Below are 20,134 nucleotides of genomic sequence, written 5' to 3' on the forward strand. Positions count from 1 at the left end.
CACAAAGAAACCCGACATTTCTTGGCCATCGCTCTGCAATCTCCCCATCTTCCCAGCCCTAGCAAACCACTAATCTACTTTCTGTCTCTACAGGTTTAGGTGTTCCGAGCATTTCACATAAACATAATATGGTCCTTTGTGCCTGAATTCTTTCATTTAGCGCAGTGTTCTCAAAGTTCATTCACGATGTAGCATGGATCCATACTTTAATTCTTATTATTGACAAATAATATTCCATTGTGTGGGTATAAGCCATTTTAAAATTTTTTCAAAAACTTATGTATGTGACTTAGGAGGAAAGGGTCCTAACAGGTGAAGAAAAGGAACCTACTGATATTTTAATACTAACCTGAAGTCTTCCAATTGTTGGCTGACTTGAAAGGACTGTACCTTCAAGAAGAGAATTATGATAAAAATTTTTTAAAGCATTTGAATGAGCCTTGTTAATAAGATAAAGGTAAATTTACCTAAGCAGGAATCACAGAGTTTTTTTGAATACCACGTTTTATAGATATATTTCATGCTGTTTATTTATTTGGCAAGGAAAATGGGGAAAATACATTTGTTTCAATGCTCGTCATTCGTTTTTCTTGGGATCATGTGGTTGGTCACAACTCCACCAGTCCGCAGGGGAAGCACACCCCTGTGTAGGTGGGAAATGCCTCTGAGCCCATAAGCCTGAGTCTACAAAGTGAGAACAAAACCACAGTCTGTACACAGACGCTGCACTGGCACAGAGCTTGCTGATGTCCAGATCCTCCAGCCGCACAGTAAGTCTGTGCCCATCAGGTTTACATGTAATGACTGCGTTCTCAGGCCCAGCCCAGACCCAAAGGACTCAGAGAAGTGATAACTGCTAATGAAGCAACTGCCTTTGAACTTTCGCTAAGCATGGCACTCATGTTTGACTGCAACCATGGCCTCAATTCTTCCTACCCTTTGCCATGTGAATCTGAGTACCTTTCCCCACCCTGCAGGCAAGGTGACCTGCCCCACCCTTTAATACTGGGCTCAGCCACGCGACTTGCTTTGGCCAGTGGGATGTCAGCGAACATAGGAGCAAGCCGGCGGAACTGCGGTGCCTGGATGGGCCAAGATCAGCCGACATCCAGCCAACTCTGCCGTGTGAGCAATTAGCAGTTCAGCAGAGCCCCAGGGGTGGCCCTTAGCTGGCTCCAGACACTTGGACGTGAGCAAGTGTTGTTGGTGTACGTGATGGAAGGCTGGTGGTGGCTGTTACTGTCATATGATGGTGATCAATAGTCAGAGGACCTCCACAAAATCATTCTTCAATCCACCAATTAGCTCCTATTCTCACTAGAAAATAGAACTTCCACATTCTTCTTGCCTCGTGCTTCTCGTCCCCAGGTTTCTGATTTTCCCGGACCTCATCTAACATTCTGGTTCCTCTCATATTCCCTCCACGTAATCTCCTCCTGATCAGTCCCTCCCGCTTTACACACCAGCGGTTCATTACACTAATTGTCTCTCACTCTCTTTCCTTCATCACACGAGGTGAACAAGAGACCACAAGGATGAAAAAACAGAACATTGGTGAATTGACTGCTCCGCTGGAAGACTGAGACGCAGAATGAATGAATGAACTAGAAAATGGAAAACATTCATTGCTTTACATTTTCACCCACCCCACGTTCATCAGAGATGCCCTTACACTGTGGCAGGACAATTATTAACCTGTGTTAACTACACCAGGTGAACTTTCAGTGACGGCTTTCATTAAAAGGCATTCATATGAGCTGCATAGACCAGAGGAGGTCATCAAGGAACACAGAAGCAGAGGAAAAGTGTGGCTTCCTGCCACAGCCAGCCTAGTCGACCAGCTTTTTTTTTTTTTTTGGCAAAGAAAACAGTAAATATGGGGGATTTGCACTCAAATATGGAATGTTATAAGCCATGATGGCTTCCTTGAATGGGATCCACTTTTCTAAGTGAACTTTTGCCACATGTTCTGAAAAGGAGGACAGAAACAAAAGACTGAACGCAATGAACAGAAAATGAAAGATGAGGAAGGAAGTGGTTGTGACAGAGATGTGAGAAAAGGGAGAAGTGAGAACAGCCATTGGAGCCTTTGGTTCTGAAAGAGGGGTGGGTGCACATTTTGTGATCTGGTCCAGGTTCACTCTACTCCCCTGAGATGTCTTTCCTGGTCATGGCTGGTAGAAACTAGGACAACCGAGAAACTTAGAACTGGAACTCAGACGTGTTGTTTAGCCCAGTCCTATGCACACCTGGGATGCTACAAGCTAGGAAGTTCCCCGTCTGCCCAATCCCGGCAGGGAAGCAGAGACAACCGGGAGAGAGAGAAGAATGAGGCAGATGTAAGGCAAGAGGCAGGGGAGAAACATGAGTGACAGAGGGCTCTTGACTTGCTTCTTCTTGTTTTTTTTTTTCGTTGTGCATATCATTTAAAAAAATTTATACAATTTTTAAAGGTTGCTTTCATTTTACAGTTATTACTCTTGAGGTTTTTTCATCTTCTTTGTTTAATTGAAGTATAGTTGATGTACAATCTGAGATAATTTTACAAGTGTACTATTTAGTTATTCACAATTTTTAAAGATTATACTCCATTTATAGTTAGTATAAAATATTGGTTATATCCACTGTCTGTGGACTCCGTTCCATCTTTGTTCCTCAGACTTTTACTGAGGCACCTGTTCGTCTCCTATTTTGTCTTCCAATCAAGTTGACTACACTTGCTGACTCAGAGCTATTTCCTAATGATGCACAATTTTAAAATGGTAGGAAGTGGGTGAAGGAAGAGAAAGTAACCCAGATCGATGACCCATCCTGTGTCACTCTTTTAGCCATGTTGCCTTGGGTGAGGTACAGTGCGCCCAGAGGCAGATCGAGAGAGAGAAACCGGAAGGGTTTTATGGTCTGGTTACTCCCAGCTCTCTGGGGAGCACAGTAGCCCACCGCATAGGGCCACTTGTGGGAAGCCCCAGGCTCTGTTGCAAAGCACAGGGAGGGAGGGGAGCTGTGGGCAGGAGCCTTTATTGCAGTTTTTGAGGAAAGGAATGGGCGAGGCAGGGTAAACAGGCTTTGGGGTGGCTGGTTTGTGTAATTCCAGCAGACTTCCGGGGCACTGGAATGTCTGTGGGGCTGTCCTGGGATGTCTGGTACCTGACCCTGCGGTGATTAAGTAGGTGGATAGTGGCCTGGACTATAAGACCCCAATGAGGGAAGTGGCTGAGGGGGTGGATTTAATTGGCTGCTCCGGAAGGGGAACTGACCTGCCTCTAGTCAGGGCCTCAGAACTGGGTCATACACATATGTGATGCTGTTCACAAATATGCCAGTTACCTACCTCCAAACTTAGCAGCATAGACAATCACCACTGATTAGGCTCAGATTCTCTGGGACAGGAAGCTGTGAGGATGGTTCTCCTCTGCACCATGATGTTGGGTTCTACGCTGGGTTGACTTAAATGGCTGGAAGTAACTCAGACAGCTAGGGCTGAAGGAGCCAGGGCTGGAGGATCTAAGACTGTCACCAGCCTGGCTAAAGGACAATCTTAGTTGGAGACTGTCCCCAGAGTGCTGACATGTGACCCCTCCCCACCCCCCCACAGCATGGTGGTCTCAGGGCGGTCAGACTTCTTGCATGGAGGTTGAGGGCTTTAAGAATGAGTGCTCCTAGCGACCAGAATGGAATCCATGTGCCCTTCTAATCTAGCCTCAAAGTCACACAGTGTCATTTCTGTCCCAGTGCTTTGGTCAGAACAGTCATCAGCCTCCTCCTCCAGCCATGGATTCAAGAGAGAGGACACAGACTCCACCTCTCTGAGGAGGGATGTCAAGGACTTTATGACCATGATTTAAAACCGCCACACCATATTATAGAAAATGGATGTCCAGAGAGGTCACGTAAACCGCCCAAGGTCAGAGCTTTGCAGCGAGTATCAGAATATTACCCTTGATGTGCTGGGAGTGCTGTGGCTTCCTTGACAGGCATTGAAAAGGCCCAAGAGAAATGTTCAATTAAAGAGACTTCTCTGCTCTCTTCTAAGAACCTTACCTCTAGTTTCCTCCTCCCGAACTGCCTCTCCTTCCGATGCTCAGAGTCTACTGAACGGTGGGAAACTGAGGGACATCTGAAGATCATGAACTTTGGCTGTTCATGTCTGCTATAAACATCTCCTCTGTTAACTTTACTTTATCTTTTTTCCTTTCACTCAACAAGCATGCATTGTTCACGGGAGATAAAAACAGGCATCACATCACTGATAAAAGTGACGCCACCAAAATGGAATGTTTCATATTTACAGAACAAATACAATGCCCGGCCCTGATTAATGTTAGTTTAAAGAAGTACTGCCCGAGCAGGAATTCCAGTGGCCTCATTTTACAGATGCGGAAACTGAGGCCAGAAATGTTAGGCAGGTTCTCTAAGGTCAGATGGTAGAGAAAGTGGTGCTAGTCTCTTCTCGGCCACAGAGGGGTCTGCAAACTACAGGACGCCTCCTCTTTTCTTTTCATACCTCCGTTGGCCCTGGATACAGTGGTGGGTAAAATAATATGGTTCCTCAGGTACGGTAGCGCCAGGCTTAAGACCAAGAACCCCCAAATCCGACTGCCTGTTTGAAATCCTATCTTGGCCCCTTCCTAACCATGTGAAGGTCACAGCCAAGTTATTTAAACGTTAGATGCCTCCGTTTTCTCAACTGTGAAGTGGAGATAAAGTAATAATTGTACAAGACTGTGGTGAGGATTAAAAAAAGGTCACGTGCCTAGAACATTGCCCAGCGCAAAGTAAGCACCAGGTCGGAGTTTGCTGGTGTTGCTTCAGTGTCAGGAAAGGTCTGGACCTTCCTGCCCTGGAGGACAATACAGGGTGGCCAGGCGGCACAGTCCCACCTGGCGGGCTGGGATGAGTGCTGAAATAGAGATGCAGTCAGCACTGAGAGCAAAGCAGAGAGAGCCAGAAAAATGGATTATTGACCAAACTGTAAAACTGCAAACCCATGTGTATTCGGTTTCTGGAGTTTTGCCTAGACCTCCAGCCTTTGAAACCTACTCCCAATAGCCATGCTTCCAGAGCGGGAGTTTTATGGTCCTATTGGGGCTGCCGAGATTGCTGAATGCAGTCTTGCATGAAAAGGGAGATTTGTGAGAAACCCACCTGAAGACTCGAGGCTTCTTAACCCCCTTTCTAGACCACAGGGCTCACCACACAGGTCGGTGTTTCACTGGGTTTAAATTTACAGCTTGATCATGCCCAGCTTTGCCTGGCTTCTGGAACTGATGCCCAGGCTCTCTGCTGCCTTCTCAAGTCTACATGAGCTTCCTCTAGAAGGGAAGGTGGGATTCCCCTCTTCTTGCCTCCAGCTAAAGTTCTCAACTCTGCATCTATAATATGCTAGACTTATGGAGGAGAGGGACCTCAAGACACAGACGGGGGTTCTTTTTGTTGGGTCTGTCTTCTTCCCAACAGCTTGGGGAGTAGGGGTCATGCTTCTCATTTTATACATGAGAAAATGGTGGCTTCATTACTCTAGTGGGCAAGGCTGAGATTAGATGCCAAGTCTGTCTCCTTCCTGAATCCAAGCTCATCTTACTTCAGAACCACATGGCTTTTCACTGGGTAGAGGAGCAATTTGAGCTTCGTGGAGGCTGGCGTTACATTTGTTTGCCCACAATGCACCACGAGGGAGAAAAGTCCTCTGTGGCACTACCAGCAAAGGAAGCAGTGATTCATTTTGAAAAAGAGTGGATACAGATGCAGAAATGTCCTTGTCTTAGGGCAGATGCCAGGGCTGGGCCAGTGGTCCTAGGCATTGTGATGATGTGTGCAAATGATTCTTTACAATTTTCTCTCCAGCTTTTCTTTCAGTGTTCACCACTCCTAGTACCACTCTGTCCTCCGCCAACTCCAAGGACCCCACTGTGTCCCTAAGGGAATGTCTCTTTTTTGAAGCTTAAGTCTCAGCTCTTCAGGGCTGTGATGAGAGGCTGAAGCTAACAACTTCATAAAGGTAACGTGCTGAAGGGTTTGAGTGACATTCCTGGCTCACACGCTTGCATTTTGCAAAGGCAGCTCAAGGAGAGTGGAACAGTTGACTACACAGATGTCAAGAGAGATACTGGGACAAAACCAGCGACAGTGCTCTCATCCTCCAACCTTGAAGCTTTCCTTTATAATCCCGTGGTGCTGGGGTGAGGGGCCAGGGACAGAGGAGTGGAGTGGAGACTAGAAGTGTCCCAGGAAAGGAATATTTTCATCTAGGACAGGGCCAGGGAGGAGAAGGAAAAGGAAAGCCAAGCCTTTCCTGGAGCAAACCAACAACAGTACTCAAACCAGCACGCCCCCCACCCCACCCCCTCTCCCACACACCACTGCAAATTGCTAGCAGGCATGATGTGAAGTAGCCTTTTGCAGAAAGGTGTCAGAGATTGTCCCCAGGAAAGAAGGATTTCCTGTGTCCCTTTTATACCTGTGTCAGGGGGTACAGCCACTTGCATGGGGAGGAGATGCAGCTAACTGTTGCTAATGAGAAAACTGGAGATGGCAAAATAAAACACAGCTGTAATCAACTGGAGAAGAGGGAGGGGTGGTGGTGAGCTGGAGGGAGGGCAAAGAGAGAGGGAGGGAGGGAAGGAGGAAGGGAAGAGAAAGAGGGCAGGCAGATGTTCCCCATGGAGAGGTGGGCTCTGTCTAGCTCTCAGTGTCCTCTGGAAAAGCTCTGGGGGAAGAGAAGGAAAGTCTGGCCGTCTGTTTTCAGAGCTCTTGTAGCGCAAAGCCTGCTTTCCCTCCCGCTTTGCCCCCTTTCCCGCCACATGTGTTGTGCTCTGTTTATCACTCTGGGTTTCGCTAAGTCTCAGGATCTTCAGGCTCCGCTTTGCTCCGGCAGGCATGTGGTCCCAGCAGCTCCACCCAGTTGGAGGAAGGGACCCTGAGTCTCACCAGGGAGCCCCGGTTGGGCTTCACATTGCTCCTTTCCTTGGCCAGAGGCTCCAAGGGCGGGGACCCGGCAGAACCTAACCCCCCTTCATCCAGAGCATCCTGCCAGCTCCAGCCTCCCCTCTCCCACCTCTCTCTACGTGCTTCCCCAGCTCTCAGGTCAAGGGTCAAACCTCCATGCCTCACTCTGCATCTCATCTCCCATCCCCGCTGAATGGACGTCCATGTGTGGTTTCCTGGAAAAGAATCTCATGTTTCCACTCCTTCGAGTCCCACCAGGGGTCCTAGGACCCAGGGGAGAAGGCCTTTCTCCAGGGGCTCTGGCTCTTTCCTCTCTAAGCAGCAGGTGAATGGCTTCCACCAAGGGCTCCTCTTATTTCTGATTTTTCAATATAAGAAATTCAGGCACGTGGTCAGAAGGATATTGGCCTGGGAGTCAGAGACCAGGACTCCAACACAGATTCTGCCACTAACTGGCTGGGTGGCTATGGGCAGCCTTTCTACGAGATGAGGGGATCACAACTCGAGGCTCCTTCTGGCTCAGCACTCTTAATGCAGGAGACCAGATCCAATAATGCTAGCTTAGTAAGGTCCAGTTTTGATACCTGCTCACCTGTCGCATTTCCCGGGAGAAAGCAGTTAGCCCTTCTCTGTAATTTTTCTTCCATCTTTAATTTTGGCACAAGGAACATTAAATGTTGACACTCAACTACAAGCATCTCTTTTTAAAAGTGCAAAGTGGCATTTTCTTCATAAATAAGTCAACAAGGAACGCTGGCTGGTGACCCCCTCTTGTCTGGACAAAGGCAGAGCTTTGGGGTGGATATAAAATCTGCGCTATCACAGGTAAATCTGCACCCGTGCACGCCGCCTGTATAAGGGACTGCTCTGAATAGTTTCTGAGTGTTGTCCAGAGCTGGATGCCCTTCATGACAGCTGCTGACAAGCACATGTGCTGGAAGAGGCTAGAGTCTGAAGAATTCTTGGATGTTCTGATAGGTGCTGAAAAGATGTCAGGCTTCAATAGAGGTGAAACCTGAGACTTCATTTTCCTGCAGCGAGCAAAGGGAGAAGGCAGAAATATTGAAGCTAAGAAGTCAGACAGTGGGAAACAGAGTGATTCATTGGGGGGAAAGACAGCCTAAGAGCAGTGATAAGAGAAGGAACAAAACCAGATGCACAGGCTTGTAAAGTCAAAGAAAAATGATTTTGTGAGATAGGGTGAGTCAAGGGTGGACACACACTTTGACCTTCTGGCCAAATACTTCCAGATGGATTTGGGGCTTGGTTTATTCTGAAGGAAGGTACTTGCTTCTGATGGAGAAAGCCCATAATATGGATGAACTGCTTGGAACTTAATAAAAACACTCGCAGTACGTTCTGGAGGAGCTGGTCCTTTCCCTACATCATTCCATTCTTAGCAGGGGCTTCTAGCTTTGAGGAATTCCCTGAAGTGAATGACAAGATCTGAGTGGTCCAGAAGCCAAGGTGTAAAATCAGCAAAGCTCATCTTTCCTCTCCAGCTCTCTTTTTAAAGACTGTCTCTCCCATCTCCAGTATTTCCAGTGATACCACCTCTATCTTTACTTCCACCTCTCTCTCTCTTCTCTCTCTCAAATCTCTCGTGACTACTTTCCTTTTAAAATGTCTGGTGATGTCATTCATCCTTTGAAGCCTTAGGGACTTACTCTATTATTCCCTCCAAAGAGTAAATCACTAATAATATTTTGACACAGCTGGAAAATATCTGGCCAGTTGGCCATCTCCAATGCCCTAAAACCTTCCAGTATAGAACAGGCCCTTCCCCCACCCACTGAGTGCAAGTCTTTGGGAAAAGTTGTTTTAATGCCCGTGAGTGGCATCAAAATGACATCTTTGGGGGCAGTTTAAATTCCACCTTGGCTACTTTCCAGCTTTGTGACATTGTGTGCATTTATTAACCTTTTGAATTCTTGGTTTCATACACCTGTTGGTCATTTGTATGTCTTCTTTGGATAAATATCTATTTAGGTCCTTTGCCCATGTTTTAATCAGGGTTTTCCCCCCTTGCTATTGAGTTGAGTTCCTTGTATGTTTTGGATATTAACTCCTTATCATATGTGTGATTTGAAAATATTTTCTTGGAAAAATAGGTTGTCCCCTCACTCTGTTGATTTTTTTCCTTTTTAGTTTGATGCAATCCCATTGGTTTATTTTTGCTTTTTGGGTCATATCCAAAAGATCATTGCCCAGACCAATGTCAAGAATCTTTCCCCCTATACTTTCTTCTAGTTGTCTTATAGTTTCAGGTCTTATGTCTTTAACCCATTTTGAGTTGATTTTTATATATGGTGTGAGATAAGGTTCCAATTTAATTCTGCAAGTGAATATTCAGTTTCCCCAAAACTATTTATTGAAGAGACTGTACTTTACCTATTGTGTGTTCTTGGCATCTTTGCTGAAGACCAATTGACCATAAAGGTGTAGATTTATTTGTTGGCCCTCTATCCTGTTCCATTAATCTATACGTTTGTTTGTATGCTAGTACCAAGCTCTTTTGATTATAATAGTTTGTAATATATAGATATAGATATAGACAGATATAGATAATAGATATGTATAGATATCAGGTACTGTGATGGCTCCAGCTTGGAGGGTTTTTCATAATTCATCTGCTGCCAGCAGAATGTATGAATATTTACACCAAGTAGGATAAGTAAAATATTATACACAGTCCCATGTCAGTTCCACTTAGGTTTAGCCACCAGATGACTTCCAGAAAACATTACAAATAATTTTTCCCTGGAGAAAACTGTTTAAAATTTGTGAAGTATTTACTAGCACATCATTAGCTATCATGCACTTGACTTGACAGCCCTTCTCCAGGAAGTCATTAAAAAGGGGAACCAATTTTTATAACAATTCATTTATAAGATTTATAATTTCTAATTATTGTTTTACTTAATTTTGTTTGGTCCAATAGTCCACCAAATCAAATGTGTTATGGAAGATTCTTAACTGTATTTCCCACTCAGGCTGTACAGTCGCTGCGGTTGCTAATATCAGCACCACGGACAGCGACAGCAAATTCATAAAGTGGCCAAGATTAGAAGAACCAAAAATATCTCAAAGTTAAGGGTCTGGACTTGGCAGTGAGCTAAAAATTAGAAGACAGTGAGGAATTTAGGATAAAGGAAGAAGTAAATGAATATTTACTAATATTCAGGGCCTTTGCTACGTGGTGCGCCCAGGATTCAAGTGCTAGGATAAATCAGAGAACAGAAACCATGACTATAAGCAAAAATGAAAGCATCAACCTTATACAATAACTCATGAAGGCAATTAGTAAGAAATTAGGTGAAAATTAATGTTTCATGATAAAATAGAACACCAAAATATAAAATGAGTGGTCAGGAAATAGCTGAATCACGGGAAGTGGATGGATGAGTACAAGAGAGTATAATAAATATGAGACAGGAACAGCAAGGTGGTCTCTGTGTTAGGCACAGAGTATGTTGTGATGAACAGAGCACTGAGTGGGTCTTGCTCTGGCTCTGCTACTAACGTGCTGAGTGACATTGGTCAGATCCCTTGACTTCTCTAAATGCTGTATTTCTCATCCGTGAAATGAGAACATTGGACTATATGATCTCTAAATTTCCTACTAGCTCTAAAACTTTGTGGAGAATTTTGCCCAAGCCAGGAAATTTCTTACATGCCTTATTAGGAATGGGAGTGTAGTCTGTTAACTGAAGTAGAAATTAAAATGAAGTCCATTGAGGTTTGGGTTTTCACGTTTTCTTGAGACAATATATTGAGGTTGGCTTTTGGGGAAAAAAAAAAGAAAAAAAAATCACCATCCTAAAGAGACAAACAGACTCAGACCCCTAACCCTTAGCTATCCCCAACTGACTATTCATCAAACGAATTAAAGCTGAGACATTCTGTGATTTTTATTGTCTACTCCTTAATGCATTGTTATCATCCAGAAATCAGCTCTACCTTTACAGTTATGGGCATTACAGACTGGGCATTACTTAGGTGCCAATTTTTAAAGCTTAAGGTTAATCCAGATACACAAAGGAAAAAACAGAATTCTTAAATACAACACACACACACCCCAGTGAGAAGTTTAGAAAATATATCTACAGAGAAATCTCCTCAGGGCTGACAATAGAGATTAATGAAGCATGAGTCAAGAACACTGGCCAATAATTTATCAGAATTAATGAAAGAATGAAACTGAACTTCAGAAAACTTCACCAGAGTTTATATTATTGATGTTCATAAAAAGCATTTAGGTAAGAAAGGAACTATATAGAGTTCAACTCCTTCTTTTAAGAGTTGTCACCCTGCCTGTGAGGGATAGGTTAGAATCAAATACCACATTTTGTCAAATTTGGAATACAGGGGCAGGTGATCTGTTATGAGAAGATCATGCATTGATATATGATCTACATGCTGTTCTGAAAACACAAGCAGACATTTAAGGAGCTTCTATGAAGGCAATGAGGACACCATTTACAGCACAAAGATCCACAGAAAGAATTATAACAAGCCCTGATAAATAAGAGTCCAACTGTGCCAAAGGAGAGGAACACATGTCTGGGGAATATCACCCCTTCCCCCTTGTTGTGAACTACACCCTTATAGAAACACAATCTTATGTAGAATGTACAGAGTTTTCCTTAAATGTTTATATAATTAAAAGTCAGCTTGCTCTGGCATGCCTTTCTGGCATGCAGAAATCTGGATGTAACATGGAAATCAACATCATTGCCCACAACTGGAACCATTATTCTCCACCCTCTCTTTTAAAGGCTGCATCAGCTCAGCATCATGAGGTTATATTGGACCCAAAGTTTTGTATATTTACTAATGAGAAATGGTCCTGTTTCAAAGGTTTTTTCCCCCTATGTAATATGACCTTTAAATCACCGTAAAACTTTAAATTCTTTGAGATTCAAGGAACCTAGAAAGAGCATGTGCTCTGGCTGATGGTAAGATGGTGACATGAGTCTCTTGGGAGAACTGAGTTTGCCTGAGGGAGGTGCAAGGATTTGCATGTGGTAAAAATAACAAATCGCTGATGCCAGTGTCAAGTATAACCACTCTCCGAGCCTTCAACCGAGGCTGAGGCTGCTCCTTTTCCTAATCGTACCAGGCACTGGGCACACAGTACTCACAGAGTCTGGCATGGTTCCCACTCTTAGCAAGCGCACAGGCTGGTGGGAAGGACTGACAAGGAAACAAGTCAATAAAGCACCCTGGGAGCCTAGCTGCCACTCCAGGAGTGACACCATCAGCCATTCTAATCTTCCTCATAGGCCCTAGACACACACAAACTTTGAGGAAGCTTTGGAGATAGTGCAATTGTCACTGAGAAAAAAAAAAACTTCAAGGTTGCCGGAGAGCATCCTGGACTAATCTGAGCTGAACTGAAGAAAAATGTGCTAAGATCTTTTTCGAATTTCACAATTTTTGGTCCATTTTCAGCTCATGAAGCTACAACCCCTGATAGCTATTAGTGAAATACATTCAATGGCCCTGTCCCAAAGTCCCCTCCAGGAGATGGCCCTGATTATTCCAATCCAGCCATAAGCACTAAATTAATTTAGCTTCCCTCCATCACTATGGTAAGTCAAGGATTGCCATTTTGGCTTGTCTTCTCTCCCACTCACTAGCACCTCAACATGTCCTCTGCCTCCATCCTTTCTCTTCCACTAGTTTATAAAGACAAAGAACACGTGTCGTAATTTTTCTGAATTACCCTGTGCCACTTAGCTGAGAACTCTGCACCCAGGAGATGGTTGGACAATGCAAGTTTGCTCTCCTTTCATCCCCAAAGCCTACACAGCTGAGCATGAGTGGTTATTGTGAAGTTGGTGCTGCTGATCATCCTTCCTACTCTTTTCTTCAGTATCTTGGGTTCTATAATCAGACCAGAATATCCTTCACCTTCAGTCCTTCCAATGCTCCTTTTGGATTTAGCTGACTCACTAGCCAAGTGCTGAAGTGCAGGTGCCTGTAATACTTTAAAAAACCTCTTAAAACTTTGAGGAGTTCATCATGTTCACCATGGTTACAAAGGGAGCTGACAATAAATAGCGTGTGACAGGAAGTAATGAATTGTCCGTGACCATGAAATGTGACTTGCACAAAGGGCTATACCGAAGAGCTGCAGGAAGGTGATGCAGGGAGGGAAAATTTAACAAGATGTTGTTGATGCCAAAGAATGAGCCACTTTTTATAGAGACACCCATGCCATGGTGTCAACTGGGGCAGGGGTTTCCAGTGATATGTATACTGAAGAAAGAGTCATGATTCAAAAGCTGTCACTGTGGGAAGACTCAGTGCTGTGTCAACAGCACACTAGTCACCTGCTTTAATAGGATGCAAACAACCTTGTCAGGTAGCAGATATGAATCAAGCTGTCATATTCCAAGAAGATTGACTTGTGTGTGTGTTCTCATTTTGTTTCATCCCATATGTGTGGAAAATAAAGAGATGCTTGTCCCTTTCTCCTTTCTGCCAGGGACCACCGCATCACACAGTCCTCTGGTTACTCTCTGGTGTTTTGTGTAAAATGTGGCTGTGAGCTTTGGCTGAGGGCTAAGTGTGAACCTGTCTGATCAGGTAGCCCCATAAGAAGGTTTACATTCTTGCTTCACTGACTCCAGCAACCTGTGGCATGCTGCTAAATATTTCACAACCAGCTCCCTGGGAGAAGAAAAGAAAAGAAAAAGAAAAGAAAAGAAAGGAAAAGCAAGCAAGCAAGCAAGCAAGAAAAGCCCAGGTTTGTAGTATTTTCTGATTTCTGTGGTGTAGTATTTCCCAACCATGCTGATCTCAAGCTACTAACATGATGTCATTGAACGCGAGGTTGGGAAGATGAGCCAGTCGGCTCCAGCTCAGCACTGCTAGCAATCCCAACACACACCCACGGCTGGGTGTCCTTGGAAAGAGAGGACAGGAACACCACCCTGATACCCTGGTCACTGTAAGGTGAGAAGGAGAGCAGCTCTGTACCCTAGTGTTTGGGGTGCCTGTAAAGACAGTCATTCTTTACCTCTTAGGCAGCCAGCTGGGGCTTGCGTGGCCTCTTTAAGCAGGATGACTGCATACTTTATAATCTTAACAGGGACACTTGTGATGAAAGGGGATGTTATTAATAGTTACACTAAAACAATGTGCACAACTAGGGCTGTGCCTGGACAAACTAGGACAATGTGATCACCTTCTTTTAAAGCAAAATGTGAACTTCATGGAAAGCAAGACTGTATCCATTTGAAGCCTCCTCTGTAATCCCCATCTGTGGGCTTTGTTCTCTGTCCAGTGGCCCAGGAGCCCCACTCAGCCTGGAGCTGCAGCCAGCCCGGCGGGGGCGGGTCCTGCATAGCTCATAAAACTGTGTGTGTTTTCAGGCTTATGTTTCCCCTGGATGTTTATTTTCAACCACAGCAAATGTCCCTTCCTGTCCAAGCAATTGGGTCAGCAGCTTAATGCTACTCTTGTTGGTCCAAGCCAAATTTCCTGTTCTTCTCATTAAAAAAAATGAAATATCTAAGATTCCATGGGAGAAAAGAAGAATCCTGTGAATAATCCTAGAGCATTTACACTACTCTAACTTTGCGTCTAGTCCTTGCGTATGAGTATGCACACACCAGTACTGATGGACTTGCAGTCACTGCCCACAAACTATTGGGTGTCCTTCCTGTTTCCATTTAACATTATTTCACATCCTCATTTCCATATATTGACTCAATCCACATGCTGATCATTTTTTACGGCAACATAGTACTCCATCACATTGACATGCTCTAGTTCTACATTCCTATTCTCCCAAGAAAATGTCCTGGCTTCACACAGACTGGTTGGCGTGACTGCAGGCTGGCAGGGAGAGCTGTGGCTAGTTCCCACTGCAGCAGGAGCAGAGAGCATTGGAAGAGGGTCAAGGTTTATCAGTAACTGGTGTTTCAGCTTTGGAACTGAATCTCTAACCAGTCACTGTAATGTATGCAGATGGGGCACTGAGACAGTGGTACACATTTTGGCATGATGAAGTTCAATGTTAGCACTCAGCTGTCTCCTGCTTTTATAACTTCAGCTCCTCTGAGGTCCCAGACACCAAGAAAGGCCACACATCAGTAAGCCCATGTGACAAAAGGCAATTAACATGAGTATAGGCATTGGGTGACTGCTAAGTCATGCCTGAGAATACAGGCATTTTAATTATGCAGCAGCAGGATAAAGTCTGCCAACGCTTCCAGGGTTTCTGAGGACAGCTAGCTGCCCAGTGGTTCCTCCAAGGCCAAAGCAGCCGGAAGTAGAGAATTCTGCCCTGGAGGTTCAAGGCACTGGGTCATGGAATTCACTTCCTCTGCATTCCAGATCCAGGCCTAGATTGGGCTATTGCTTTGAGTGAGTGTTGCTTTGGCTCCGAGGGAAGATTGATAAACAGTGTAAGGAAAGAAGGTGATACTTAAGTGCAACCTTTGGCCTTGAACCTAAGGTTGAGTTAATTAAATTTGATTATCTTCTTGTTGGGGTTAAAGTCTCATCCTTGTATAGTGAATTTGCTTAGTTGGGGAGATGTGGAGGGGAGTTTGGTTCCCCCCCCATAGCGCTTACTATGTGCCAGCCTCTGTTTTAAGCACTTTGGTCATATTAAGTCACTAAATTCCACAATCATATGAGGTATTTATTATTATTATCCCCATTTTATCAGTGGGGAAACAGAAACATGGGCAGGTTAAGTAAGTTGCTGAAGTCTCCAAGTTAGCTCATGGCAGATCTAGGATTCAAACCCAAGTGGTTTGGCTCCAGGATGTAAGCCTTAAACTATCACACTCTTTTAATAAAATTCCAGTCTTTTCATCCAGAAGGGCCTGGCCTTTCTCTGCCCTTGGCCCCTTCTGCCTCAAGCCAAGCCAGGCCATCTTCAGCCTCATAGGAAGAACCCCAGACAGGATGGGCTGATTTCATCCATCTGAGCCTTGTGGGCTGAACGAACAATCGAAAACACAGCTAAAATGATTAGCCCTCATTTTGCCTCTAATTTCCTTCCTAAATAGATTTTTCCCCTGCTGATGAAATCTATCTCAATCTGGGGGTGGGCGAGTAGGTAGAGGAGTCTGGACTGATTCGGTATCAGAAGATCTCATATGTCTGCCAGGAAAAACATGGGGAAGCAGTATATGCTCCAAATATGGTGGGGAAGCCATAGCTTCTTTCATGGTTTATCTACTCATCATCCACCCATCCACCCATCCATCCATCCATCCATGTATCTCTCTCTCTCTGTCATCCATCTATCTATCTATCAATCACCTATCTATTTTCTATCTATCTATGTATCTATCTAGCCATCATTTTTGTAGGTTGATAATAGCAGGGTTGAGGCCACCGATCAGGATGCTGCCTGGTGTGTCTCCCTGCCACAGCCCTGTTTATGGCCATCATAAAATGTCCGTGGCTAGTCCAAAGGCTGATTTTCCAGGCTCTTTTTCTACTGTCTAAAGGATCAGAAAAAAAAAAAAATCTATCAGCTGGAGAAATTAAGCCATTTTTCTTCAGGGGAGAGAAATGGAGTCGCGGGCTTTCCACATTAAAATGCTACAGTGGATTCCAGATGAATGAAAAATCAGTCTGCATAGTAATGAGACTCAAGAGAGATTTGGAACATTTGTAACTGGCTCCTGGTGGAGGCGCGGGGGCGACAGGACAGCAAGCCTGGTGGAGTCAGGCCAGCAGACCTCTGGGGTTTCACTCTGGGCAGCCAGGTGCCAAGACATCACCCTCTTTAGTCCCTCTGCCATTTATTTTTCCAAAAAGTCAGCTGTCCAGGAGGTTTTGTTAGAAAGGTCCAATTGCTGGGTTTCTCTTCCAATGATCACCCTTTGTTCCCTCCGGGGCTGTGAACCAGATACTTGACAAAAACCCCATTGCCTCTCACAACTAACACAGCCCAAGTCCATCAGAAAGAGGGGTTCAGCCTTGGGAGGGTGCAGGATCCATCAGAGAGGAATGACATTAGCCCAGCTTCAGACGATTAACCCAAATATGATCCAGGTATAATGTTATGACCGGCCGGAAACCTAATCATGGCCCATCCATGGACCTTAACAAATAGGAGCAGCCGCTCCGATGACAGTAAGCAGGTTACTGGGAAGCCACAAGAGCAGGAGAATTCACTTAAGGATGCCAGCCCAGACCCCACCCTTGCTGGGGATTAGCTTCCTGTGGGCTTTCAGACGCCTGGCCTTCCCAATTTGCCCTGGAGTTCCTGGCTCAAAAGGGCCATTTCTCACCTGGGAGGTTCTTGGGAACAGAGGCTACTTTGTCTTGTCCCTGCATTTCAGGCAGAGTCTTCTGCTTCCAGCCAGTGCTCGCTTCCTAAAGAGGGGTCCCGTCATGGGAGGGGGAGAGCAGAGCCCTGGCGACTTGACCGCAAATCTGCTAGGTGGGTTGTTATAGGCTAATCGGCTCTGAGAATCACCGAGAAGGTGGGGACGGCAACACCTCGCCTGCAGAGATGCTGTATTTACACAGCAGGTGCTCTAAAAGTGGTACCTGCTGTTTCATTATTATTTGCTGCCTGGCATGAGCGGAGGGGCGGCGAATTCCTGCTACACTCAAATGTTGCCTGATCTACAATGTCTGCAGTTCAACCATCATTTTCCATTTATTTATGTCTAATTTCATTCCAGAGAAGTTTATGTGTTCTTCTCCCTGAGGTACTCTTAAAAGGTAAATATTCATGGTAGAGGTAACATATCAGACCTGCCTTTTTCACATTTTCCCACAAAGCCCCCTAATGGCGGGGGTGGGGATGAGCATGTCTGTTCTGGGCGGGGGTGTGGTTTGAGCTATACAGCACAGCAAGTGTGAAATTCATGAGTTTTCCCCCCTAAAAGTTCATGCAGACTTTGAAGTCGACTCGATAACATACGCATGCTCCAAGTGATTTATATTTAGAAAAGAGAAAAATTAGTAGAGAAGTGATGATTACCCACTGGTCTATTGGTTCTGAACACAGTTCCCCAAACCTGCTGCATCAGAATCATTTGGAGGCGGTTGGGACTTACAAGCATACAGCTACCCAGAACCTATGCCTGACATTTTGACCCATGTATCTGGCTGGAACTCGGGGATATGAGCTTTAGAAAGTGTCCCTAAACAATTCTGACTGTAAGTCAGGTTTGGGATCCACTGCAGAGTAAAAGCCCCCAGGCTGTCCTCAGTAATCAGCAAGGAGACACGTCTCTTTAAATGGGAGAAGGGGGGTGGATGGGAGCAGATGCCAGGTGAAAGGAAGGCTTGCAGGAGGGAAGGAGGGAAGGCAGACAGCGTCAGGGCTGAGATCAGTAAGATGGGCCTTTTGAAAGCAGTTTCCACATCTGCGCATTCTGCCTTAGAATGATCAGTGCTAATGTCAAGTCTGTCCAAGCCTGTGGTTTCTAATGAATCTGTGGCCTGAACGTGAATACTGCTTCAGGAAGTGAAAGGCACCTGGGCTGGACACCGGCTGTGTCATGGGCCTTCCCACCTGGGACAGGGTCCAAATTTGGGATTGAGTCAGGCCCAGCGTGGAGAGGTCACAAAAGCTGCCCCTAGTCACTCCAGCACTGAAGAGGCCTTGAGGTATTGTTTCTCTGATGGTTGGGAAGAAGGGGGTGGTGGTGCCGGATGCTCTAGAAGCTTCTCTAGACTCTGAGTCCAGGACAGAACTTCCTGGTTCATCTCAGTGGGGGCCCCTCACTCAGCTCGGCTCTCCTGTGGATGCTCCCCAAATCCTGTGGCCCCCAGGGCTGCAGCCCATGGACCAGCTGCCCTTCTCCCACGGTCACGGCCAGTGCAGGCAGGCAGGCCAGGAGATTCCCACTTCAGGTTTTCCAGTTTGCCTACCAGGCAGGCCCCAGGCCCGGATTTCTGCTGAGGCAGGTGACCCCCTGGGACCTGACCTCTGCCCCCTGTCCCTCAGCAGGGCCAGTTGTCAAGGAGATGACAGGATTGAATTCCGAGTTAAGGGAACCAATCTTGTCTAATTTTATCTTCACTCTTTTCCTCTTGCTGGCCCTTCCTCCCTCTCTTCTTTATTCCTTTTTTTTTTCCCTAAATCTCATCTAGCCGTCAAAAGAGTGGTGGTCATTTTCTAAATGGTGACCAAATCACTCTTTTATTACAGTAAGAGCTTTTGCTATCTTTTAGGAAATCTCCGCCATATGGTTTATACTGCACATCATACACACAGTGCTGCCTTACAATATTGATGACTTCCAAGCACTTGGATTAACTCACCTGTAATCCTCACAATATCCTATAAGACTTTACCTCCGAATGTCTGATGCAAAACAGAAACTAAAAGGCAAAGCCCATAGCTAATAAGTGACTGAGATGGACCTGAATCCCTGGTCTCCTGACCTTCAGTTCAGAGCTGGTCAGGACTTAGGACGGGATGTCTAACTGTCCCCAGGCTCTGAAGGCATTGCATGTCTAAGGGCAGGGCCAGTGCATTCAGGCAGCTGCAGACAGCTGGGCTGTGAGCTCATTTCGATGCCTGGTTGCCATGACGCTGATGCAGATGACACTTGGCCTATGGGATGTGATCTTATCCGTATCCTTCGTCAAAAGGCATCAACTTTCCGGGACAAATCTGGAAATGGTGCTTCTTGCTTCTCTTTTCAACACCCACTTCCTCCTGCTCATTTGAGGACCATAAAAATATATGACATTTCTAAAACTCCACTCATCAAGCATCTTAGAAATTAACTTAGAAACTTGCAAAGAAATGAAATAAAATGATGGCCAAACTCAGTGGAGGAGACTTACCCTGTTCCTCTTGGAAAGTGGTGAGGGGGTCAAGTCCACATAAATAGGGTCCTTTCCTGTTCACCCTAGTACCTGCAGAAAAATCTTCTAGAGTTGAACCCCTCTATCCATTATCCTTCCATAACCCAGAAACATTTTTGTTGTTCTTATTTCAATTGTCAGTAAAGGACAACCAGCTGGAAAGAGCCTGGCTCTACCAGGACTCAGGTGAGCCCGACCCCAAGGATGCTGGGCCCAGCTAAGGGGATGTCCTGCTTCTTTCTTGCCTCCATGCCAGCTCTCTGGTTAGAAGTCCCCTCTCAGGGCCTCACCCCAGTTGCCCAAGCCGGCATTCTCCCTCCTGCTCCAGATGTGCTCAGGACCATCACCCATGGATACACAGCAGCCGTATTTCTTCCTC

This window comes from Camelus ferus, chromosome 30, assembly GCF_009834535.1.
Source record: "Camelus ferus isolate YT-003-E chromosome 30, BCGSAC_Cfer_1.0, whole genome shotgun sequence".
Lineage (NCBI taxonomy): Eukaryota > Metazoa > Chordata > Mammalia > Artiodactyla > Camelidae > Camelus > Camelus ferus.